Here is a 10,000-nt window from a genome sequence, read left to right as displayed (position 1 = left end):
AACCCCCCCCCCCCCCCCCCCCAACCCCCCCCCCCCCGCGGCGGCGTAAATGAAGAGAGGCAGTCGGCATGAAACCTTCTTTTATTAAGTGTTGTTTTCATCGAGCGTCTTTCATTAAAGGTTGTGTTCTGAAGCAGTCTTTTCTTCAACAGCGCTGTTCTCCGGGGAGAAGGTCTGCCGGCATCTCTAGAAATCTCCCCCCGCTCCTGACCGCCTCCCCCCCCGCCCCCGCTGCCGGTTTGCGCGGAGCCCCCCCTTCCCGCCGTTGCCTCTTGCCGCTACCCCCCGCCCCCCCCCCGCTGCCGGTTTGCGCGGAGCCCCCCCTTCCCGCCGTTGCCTCTTGCCGCTACCCCCCGCCCCCACCCGCTGCCGGTTTGCGCGGAGCCCCCCCTTCCCGCCGTTGCCTCTTGCCGCTACCCCCGCCCCCCCCCCCGCTGCCGGTTTGCGCGGAGCCCCCCCTTCCCGCCGTTGCCTCTTGCCGCTACCCCCGCCCCCCCCCCCGCTGCCGGTTTGCGCGGAGCCCCCCCTTCCCGCCGTTGCCTCTTGCCGCTACCCCCCGCCCCCCCCCCGCTGCCGGTTTGCGCGGAGCCCCCCCTTCCCGCCGTTGCCTCTTGCCGTTACCCCCCGCCCCCCCCCCGCTGCCGGTTTGCGCGGAGCCCCCCCGCCTGCCGTTGCCTCTTGCCGCGGCCGCCACCGCCCCCCCCCACACCCCCCGGCCCCCGTTACCGGTTTGCGCGGAGCCCCCCCTCCCGACGTTGCCTCTTGCCGCTGCTGCCACCCCCAGCTCCCCACACCCCCCGGCTCCCGTTAGCGGTTTGCGCGGAGCCCCCCCTTCCCGCCGTTGCCTCTTGCCGCTACCCCCCGCCCCCCCCCCCCGCTGCCGGTTTGCGCGGAGCCCCCCCCGCCTGCCGTTGCCTCTTGCCGCGGCCGCCACCGCCCCCCCCCACACCCCCCGGCCCCCGTTACCGGTTTGCGCGGAGCCCCCCCTCCCGACGTTGCCTCTTGCCGCTGCTGCCACCCCCAGCTCCCCACACCCCCCGGCTCCCGTTACCGCTTTGCACGGAGCCCCCCCGCCCGCCGTTATCTCTTGCCGCTGCCGCGACCCATCTCCCCCCGCCCCGCCGCCGCTAACTGCCCCCCGAAGCCGCTAGCAGCTGGGCACCCCCCGCCAAAGCCGCCGCGGCTTCCCCTTCCCACATTGTCCCCTGGAGGGGGGATCGCGACGCGGGCTGCCCGGCTGCTCTCTAACCCCTGCGACCGAGGCGGCGCTGTTAGGGCGGCCGTGCCGGTGCCCCTTGCCGCAGCTAGCCTCTCGCCGCTGCCCCTCCCGTCCGTCGTCCCCCGTCCCCAAAAACTTGCTGCTCTCCACGCTGTAGCCTGCACGGGGGAGGTTGCGCTCCGCTCCTCCGGCCCTAAAGCCGCCCTCGCCCGCCCCCCGGCTTGCCGCTTGGCTGGGCTGCCCGCCCGCCCGCTAATCCCCCCAACGCCCCCACCCCAAAAACACCCCAGCCCTACCGCATGCCGCTCCCCCTCTCCCCGCTCTCGCTGACCGCTGCCACCCCCCCCCCACCCCTCCCCCCCGAAACAAACCCCCCAGCCCTACCGCATGCCGCTCCCCCTCTCTCCCTAGCCTGCCCCCCCCGCCGTCGCTTGCTGCTGCCGCCGCCGCCGCCGCCGCCGGGACCCGCCTCGGTCTGGTGGCGCGCGCTCGGAGATCCCCGGCTACCCGTCCGTCCGTCCCTCCCTCCCTCCCGCCCCGCCCCGGGGGAGGGCCCGGGGCAGCGCGGGCAGGCGGGGAGCAAAAAAAGGCGCGGGCGCCAAAAAACGTCGGGGTCCCGGGGTGGCGGAGGGGGGCGGCGGCGGGGGCGGCGGCGGGTACACGGCGCCGGGTCCAGGGCGCCGGGTCCAGCCCGTCCCGGGGCGGGGACAGGTGGTGTCGTCCGTCCCCGCCCCCGTAACCTGCTCTGAAGCATCCGCTTCCCGCCGCGGTTCGCCCTCCACCCCCCCGCCGCACACGCAGCTGCCGCTTCCCGCCGCCTCTGCCCCCCGCCCCGGGATCAACCACTCGCCGGGTCCAGCCGGTCCCGGTCCCGGGAACCTGCTCCCGGGGCCAGCCGGAGCCACGCCCCCTCCTCTGACGCTTCCAGCTGCCGCCTCCCCTCCCACCCCCCAAACTCACACTGGCCCTCGCCGGCCCGCCCACCCGCCTACCTGCTTGCCCGCCGCCGCTGGGTGGCGTGCCGGACACTCTCGCACACAGGTACACAGACAGGGACACAGGGACACAGGCACTCAGGCACACAGGGACACAGGGACACAGGGACACAAGGACACAGGGACACAGGCACTCAGGCACTCAGGCACTCAGGGACACAGGGACACAGGGACACAGGGACACAGGCACTCAGGCACACAGGGACACAGGGACACAGGGACACAGGGACACAGGCACTCAGGCACTCAGGCACTCAGGGACACAGGGACACAGGGACACAGGCACTCAGGCACACAGGGACACAGGTGGCGGGCCGGAGGCCGCTCTCCACTGTGTGGCAGGGGTCCAAGAGCCACCCCAGCCCAACCCAGAGGGTCTTTTGCACCTCTCTAGAGGCCACCCAGAGACCCCAGGCCGCAGCAGAAGCCTCCCCCGCACGCTCTGCAGGCTTCCGACCCACCCCAGGCCGCAGCAGAAGCCTCTCCCGCACGCTCTGCAGGCTTCCGACCCACCCCAGGCCGCACCAGAAGCCTCTCCCGCACGCTCTGCAGGCTTCTCAGCCACCCCAGGCCGCAGCAGAAGCCTCTCCCGCACGCCCTGCAGGCTTCTCAGCCACCCCAGGCCGCAGCAGAAGCCTCTCCCGCACGCTCTTCAGGCTTCTCAGCCACCCCAGGCCGCACCAGAAGCCTCCCCCGCACGCTCTGCAGGCTTCTCAGCCACCCCAGGCCGCACCAGAAGCCTCTCCCGCACGCTCTTCAGGCTTCTCAGCCACCCCAGGCCGCACCAGAAGCCTCCCCCGCACGCTCTTCAGGCTTCTCAGCCACCCCAGGCCGCACCAGAAGCCTCCCCCGCACGCTCTGCAGGCTTCCCACCCACCCCAGGCCGCAGCAGAAGCCTCTCCCGCACGCTCTGCAGGCTTCCGACCCACCCCAGGCCGCACCAGAAGCCTCCCCCGCACGCTCTGCAGGCTTCCGTCCCACCCCAGGCCGCACCAGAAGCCTCCCCCGCATGCTCTGCAGGCTTCCGTCCCACCCCAGGCCGCACCAGAAGCCTCCCCCGCACGCTCTGCAGGCTTCTCAGCCACCCCAGGCCGCACCAGAAGCCTCCCCCGCACGCTCTGCAGGCTTCTCAGCCACCCCAGGCCGCACCAGAAGCCTCCCCCGCACGCTCTGCAGGCTTCTCAGCCACCCCAGGCCGCAGCAGAAGCCTCCCCCGCACGCTCTGCAGGCTTCTCAGCCACCCCAGGCCGCAGCAGAAGCCTCCCCCGCACGCTCTGCAGGCTTCTCAGCCACCCCAGGCCGCAGCAGAAGCCTCCCCCGCACGCTCTGCAGGCTTCTCAGCCACCCCAGGCCCCAACAGAAGCCTCTCCCGCACGCTCTGCAGGCTTCCGACCCACCCCAGGCCGCACCAGAAGCCTCCCCCGCACGCTCTGCAGGCTTCCGTCCCACCCCAGGCCGCACCAGAAGCCTCCCCCGCACGCTCTGCAGGCTTCTCAGCCACCCCAGGCCGCACCAGAAGCCTCCCCCGCACGCTCTGCAGGCTTCTCAGCCACCCCAGGCCGCAGCAGAAGCCTCCCCCGCACGCTCTGCAGGCTTCTCAGCCATCCCCAGGCCGCAGCAGAAGCCTCCCCCGCACGCTCTGCAGGCTTCTCAGCCACCCCAGGCCCCAACAGAAGCCTCTCCCGCACGCTCTGCAGGCTTCCGACCCACCCCAGGCCGCAGCAGAAGCCTCTCCCGCACGCTCTGCAGGCTTCCGACCCACCCCAGGCCGCACCAGAAGCCTCCCCCGCACGCTCTGCAGGCTTCCGTCCCACCCCAGGCCGCACCAGAAGCCTCCCCCGCACGCTCTGCAGGCTTCCGTCCCACCCCAGGCCGCACCAGAAGCCTCCCCCGCACGCTCTGCAGGCTTCTCAGCCACCCCAGGCCGCAGCAGAAGCCTCCCCCGCACGCTCTGCAGGCTTCTCAGCCACCCCAGGCCGCAGCAGAAGCCTCCCCCGCACGCTCTGCAGGCTTCTCAGCCACCCCAGGCCGCAGCAGAAGCCTCCCCCGCACGCTCTGCAGGCTTCTCAGCCACCCCAGGCCCCAACAGAAGCCTCTCCCGCACGCTCTGCAGGCTTCTCAGCCACCCCAGGCCGCACCAGAAGCCTCCCCCGCACGCTCTGCAGGCTTCCGTCCCACCCCAGGCCGCACCAGAAGCCTCCCCCGCACGCTCTGCAGGCTCCCTTGTCTGCTTTGGAAGGCCTCCCATCCACTCCAGACCTGCCTGGAGGCCTCCCTCGACTGCTCCCGGGGCCCTCGAAGCCACCCTAGGCCTTTCTGGAGGACCTGCTCGACCGCTCGGGCGGCTTCTGACGCACCCTCGGCCATCCGGCGCCCAGCAGCTCCCAGGGCCAGGCACCGGCCTCCCCCTCCGGCCGCCCCTGGGGCCGGGGGTGGCTCGGACTCGGCGCCCCCAACGTGTCGTCCCGTCCCCCCCCCGCCCCGCACCGCCGAACATTCGCTGCAGCCGAGGGCTTGCCGCTCGACGCCTACCCCACCCGCCCAGCCCCCCGCTGCGGCCCGGCGCTGCCCCGGCCGCTGCGCCCCGCCTCTCATCGCTCCCCCCACCCGGCAACCGGCCGCCGGGCACGGCAAGTCCCAGGGCAGGGAACAGGTGCTGCCGGGACCCCGTGCTGGCTGCCGGCTTCCCGGGGCTGCCCCGGGCACGGACAGGTCGCCCCCCCGCCCCGGCGAATGTTCACCGAACCGGCTGCCGGCTGCCTTCGAGCACCCCCCGCCCCCCGCCACTATCGTCCCCCCCCGCCCCCCCTCCGCCTCCGCTGCCGCTTCTCCCCGCACCGCCTCCACTGCCTCCCCCCGCCGCCGGCGAACGAGTCGCCGGATCCGTAGGGTGCCGGGAGCCCGAACGGCGAGCGGCTCCGGCTGCTGCCGGGACCGGGGGGATTCGAGCCGGTCCGGCCGCGGCCGGGACCCCGTGCCGGAAGCCGGCATCCCGGGACGGCCCCGGGACGGCCCCGGTCGCCGGCCGGGTGACGTTCAGCGAAGCGGCTGCCGCCAGTCTTTGGGCCTCCCCCGTGCCGGGGCCGCGGGGATTCGAGCCGGTCCGGCCGCGGCCGGGATCCCGGGCCGGACGATGGCTTCCCGGGCCGGTCCCGGTCGCCTCCCGGGTGACGTTCACCGAAGCGGCTGCCGGCTGTCTTCGAGCCCCCCCCCCCCCTCCGCCTCCGCTGCCGCTTCTCCCCGCACCCCCTCCACTGCCTCCCCCCGCCGCCGGCGAACGAGTCGCCGGATCTGTAGGGTGCCGGGAGCCCGAACGGCGAGCGGCTCCGGCTGCTGCCGGGACCGCGGGGATTCGAGCCGCTCCGGCCGCGGCCGGGACCCCGTGCCGGAAGCCGGCATCCCCGGACGGCCCCGGGACGGCCCCGGTCGCCGGCCGGGTGACGTTCACCGAAGCGGCTGCCGGCTGTCTTCGAGCCCCCCCCCCCCCTCCGCCTCCGCTGCCGCTTCTCCCCGCACCCCCTCCACTGCCTCCCCCCGCCGCCGGCGAACGAGTCGCCGGATCTGTAGGGTGCCGGGAGCCCGAACGGCGAGCGGCTCCGGCTGCTGCCGGGACCGCGGGGATTCGAGCCGCTCCGGCCGCGGCCGGGACCCCGTGCCGGAAGCCGGCATCCCCGGACGGCCCCGGGACGGCCCCGGTCGCCGGCCGGGTGACGTTCACCGAAGCGGCTGCCGGCTGTCTTCGAGCCCCCCCCCCCTCCGCCTCCGCTGCCGCTTCTGCCCGCACCCCCTCCACTGCCTCCCCCCGCCGCCGGCGAACGAGTCGGCGGATCCGTAGGGTGCCGGGAGCCCGAACGGCGAGCGGCTCCGGCTGCTGCCGGGACCGCGGGGATTCGAGCCGGTCCGGCCGCGGCCGGGACCCCGTGCCGGAAGCCGGCATCCCGGGACGGCCCCGGGACGGCCCCGGTCGCCGGCCGGGTGACGTTCAGCGAAGCGGCTGCCGCCAGTCTTTGGGCCTCCCCCGTGCCGGGGCCGCGGGGCTTCGAGCCGGTCCGGCCGCGGCCGGGATCCGGGGCCGGACGATGGCTTCCCGGGCCGGTCCCGGTCGCCTCCCGGGTGACGTTCACCGAAGCGGCTGCCGGCTGTCTTCGAGCCCCCCCCCCCCTCCGCCTCCGCTGCCGCTTCTCCCCGCACCCCCTCCACTGCCTCCCCCCGCCGCCGGCGAACGAGTCGGCGGATCCATACCGTCCCGAGAGCCCGAGGCGGCGGCACCCAGTGCGGGTCCGGCCGAGGCCGGGACCCCGTGCCTGTCGCAGGCTTCCCGGGACGGCCCCCGGAACGGCCGCGGTCGCCGGCCGGGTGACGTTCTCCGAAGCGGCTGCCGGCTGTCTTCGAGCCCCCCCCCCCCCTCCGCCTCCGCTGCCGCTTCTGCCCGCACCTCCTTCACTGCCTCCCCCCCGCCGCCGGCGAACGAGTCGCCGGATCCGTAGGGTGCCGGGAGCCCGAACGGCGAGCGGCTCCGGCTGCTGCCGGGACCGCGGGGATTCGAGCCGCTCCGGCCGCGGCCGGGACCCCGTGCCGGATGCCGGCATCCCGGGACGGCCCCGGGACGGCCCCGGTCGCCGGCCGGGTGACGTTCAGCGAAGCGGCTGCCGCCAGTCTTTGGGCCTCCCCCGTGCCGGGGCCGCGGGGCTTCGAGTCGGTCCGGCCGCGGCTGGGACCCCGTGCCTGTCGCAGGCTTCCCGGGACGGCCCCGGAACGGCCGCGGTCGCCGGCCGGGTGACGTTCACCGAGGCGACTGCCGGCTGTCTTCGAGCCCCCCCCCCCCCTGCCGGAGCCGCGGGGATACGAGCCGGTCCGGCCGCGGCCGGGACCCCGTGCCGGAAGCCGGCATCCCGGGACGGCCCCGGGACGGCCCCGATCGCCTCCTGGGTGACGTTCACCGAAGCGGCTGCCGGCTGTCTTCGAGCCCCCCCCCCCTCCGCCTCCGCTGCCGCTTCTCCCCGCACCCCCTCCACTGCCTCCCCCCGCCGCCCGCGAACGAGTCGCCGGATCTGTAGGGGGCCGGGAGCCCGAGGCGGCGAGCGGCTCCGGCTCTGCCGGGACCGCGAGGCTTCGAGCCGGTCCGGCCGCGGCCGGGATCTCGTGCCGAACGTCGTCTTCCCGGGACGGTCCCGGGAGGGCCCCCGTCTCCTCCCGGGTGACGTTCACCGAAGCGGCTGCCGGCTGTCTTCGAGCCCCCACCCCTGCCGTGGCCGCGGGGATTCGCCCCGGTCCGGCAGCTGACGGTTCCCTGTGTCGGACGCCGGCTTCCCGGGACTGCCCCGGGACAGCCCCGGTCGCCTCCCGGGTGACGTTCACCGAAGCTGCTGCCGCCTGTCTTTGTCCCCCCCCCCCCCGTGCTCTCCCTCAGGCGGGAGGTAGACGTGCTCTCCCTCGGCGAGTAGACGTGCTCTCCCTCGGCGAGTAGACGTGCTCTCCCTCGGCGAGTAGACGTGCTCTCCCTCGGCGAGTAGACGTGCTCTCCCTCGGCGAGTAGACGTGCTCTCCCTGGGCGAGTAGACGTGCTCTCCCTGGGCGAGTAGACGTGCTCTCCCTGGGCGAGTAGACGTGCTCTCCCTCGGCGAGTAGACGTGCTCTCCCTGGGCGAGTAGACGTGCTCTCCCTGGGCGAGTAGACGTGCTCTCCCTGGGCGAGTAGACGTGCTCTCCCTGGGCGAGTAGACGTGCTCTCCCTGGGCGAGTAGACGTGCTCTCCCTGGGCGAGTAGACGTGCTCTCCCTGGGCGAGTAGACGTGCTCTCCCTGGGCGAGTAGACGTGCTCTCCCTGGGCGAGTAGACGTGCTCTCCCTCGGCGAGTAGACGTGCTCTCCCTCGGCGAGTAGACGTGCTCTCCGCGGAGATCGCGCTTGTCGCCAAGGGGTCGCTGTTGCGCTCTGCCTCCGCCTACGTCATCGTACAAGCCGGCGTGATTTCTGCGACCTGCCGCTGGGCGGAGGTCGGCTGGTTGTGCGCTCGCGGAGCTGACGGCCCTCCAGTTCCGTATATGAGGGAACAAGCGACGCCGAGCACTCCCAGGGCAGCGCTGCCGAGCGGCTGCTCCAAGCCACCCGCCAGGCGGCTGGGCAGGGGTCCGTCTGGCTTCTCGGTGGCTTTCGCCCGGGTCAGAGAGGGGACCCGCGGGGCCGAACAAAGGCGCGGCGGTTTGGAGCGGCCGCTGGCGCACCCTCAGCGGTGTTGGATGGGTTTCGCTCGTCCGTGAGCCGGAGCCCAGCCCGGGCTCGGCAACGAAAGCGGGGAAAAGAAAAAAAGTTGACGAGTGGCTGGCGCCGGCCACTGCCGAAGTGTGGAACCCCCGAAGCGAAGTTTGCCCGGTGGGGCACGGGGGCAGAGAAAGCCGGGGAGATGTGGTGCCGGCGTCGGTCCCGCCAAGAATGGAAAGCAAGCCCGTCCAGGCACGGCGAGAGAGAGCCCGGTAAGGGGCAGAGAGAGTTCCCAGCACTGGACCCTCTTCACGGGGGTTCCCCCCCATGGCCAAAGCCGCAGCCCGCGGGGGCACGGCATCTAAGGGAAAAGCCAGCGGCGGTGACTGGCCACTCGTACGCTATGGAGCCCGGCATGGGGGGAGGAGGGCAAGCCGGTGCCCCAGCACGGCTTCCTCCTGGCTCCAGAGGGGCGCCCCGTGATGGAGATGTAACTCGGTGCAGCTTGAGGGAAAATGCAAGCCCACATTTCGGGGAGGCAGAGGTGCCCTGTGAGCCGGTGCGGCCCGGTGCAGCTTGCCCCCCCCCATCTCTGGAGGGCGCCCCGTTTGCTCCTCCGGCGTGTTGCCCGCACGCCGAGCCCCGTGCCTGCTGGCTGCTCCCGAGGGCGGTGGCGGGTGCGCGTGGCTGTGTCTGTCCCAGAAGAGCGAGGCCGTGGGGCCTCCGCTGGCTTCCTTTCCTTCTGTCCTTGTTGATCGATGAGGCCTTTCGGGTCGCGTCGGAAAGGGCCCCCGGCCGGCAGGGCAAGGGCGGTCTTCCTTTCCACTTCGCTTCCCGTCGCGTGTGAGGTGTCGTCCTCGTTCCCCCAGCCCCGAGCGGCTCGAGCGGGGGGGAGCCGTGGCGTTAGCGGCCCGGCGCGTGCCTTGCCGCATCCTCCCCTTTCCACCTCCCCCCCGGCGCTGGGGCAGGGTTCGGGGACCGGTCTACCGCAACCGGCTTTGTGACTGCTGCGTGGCCCCGTGAGTTTTCAGGTGTCCTAAAACGCGTGAGGCGCCGGTGTCGTCCTCGGTTCCGGGTACCCGCGGGTGCCGGCCGCGAGCAGCTGCGTGTGGCGGGGGTTGGCCGAGCCGAGAGCGAGGCGGCGGCGTCGCGAAAGTTAAAAGGGGCTAAAAGCGGCGCCGCGCGTGAGGCCTCACCTGCCCGGGTGGGGTCCCCGAGGGTTCCTCCCTAAATGAAACCTCTAGCCTGAGAAGGGCGGCTTTGTGGCCCGTACCCCCGCCCGCTGCCGAGCGAGCCGCCCCGGCTCTAAGGTCCTGGCGTGCCGGGGGCGCGCCCCGCTTCCGCGGGTCGCTGTCTCCTCTAGCACGTCCCGGTGCTCCCGTGGCAAGGCGGGGAGAGAGACGAGGGCCTTCTCCCCGCCGGGCGTGTCGGTATCGCTCGCTTCCGCTGCTGCTGCCTGAATCGTGCCCGGGATCTGGCAGCCAGGGGCCGGCCTCGGGGGCGGGGGAGCCCCAGCCGGCCTCTGTGGCCGCGTGGAGTCGGGAAGCGTGTGCTTGCGTGCGCACGCGAGGGAACTAGCCGCGTCAG

The sequence above is a fragment of the Melanerpes formicivorus genome, unplaced genomic scaffold (genome assembly GCF_026170545.1).
Source record: "Melanerpes formicivorus ecotype bairdi unplaced genomic scaffold, bMelFor1.0.p_v2 SCAF_274, whole genome shotgun sequence".
Taxonomy (NCBI): domain Eukaryota; kingdom Metazoa; phylum Chordata; class Aves; order Piciformes; family Picidae; genus Melanerpes; species Melanerpes formicivorus.
Note: the sequence above shows the minus strand (reverse complement) of the source record.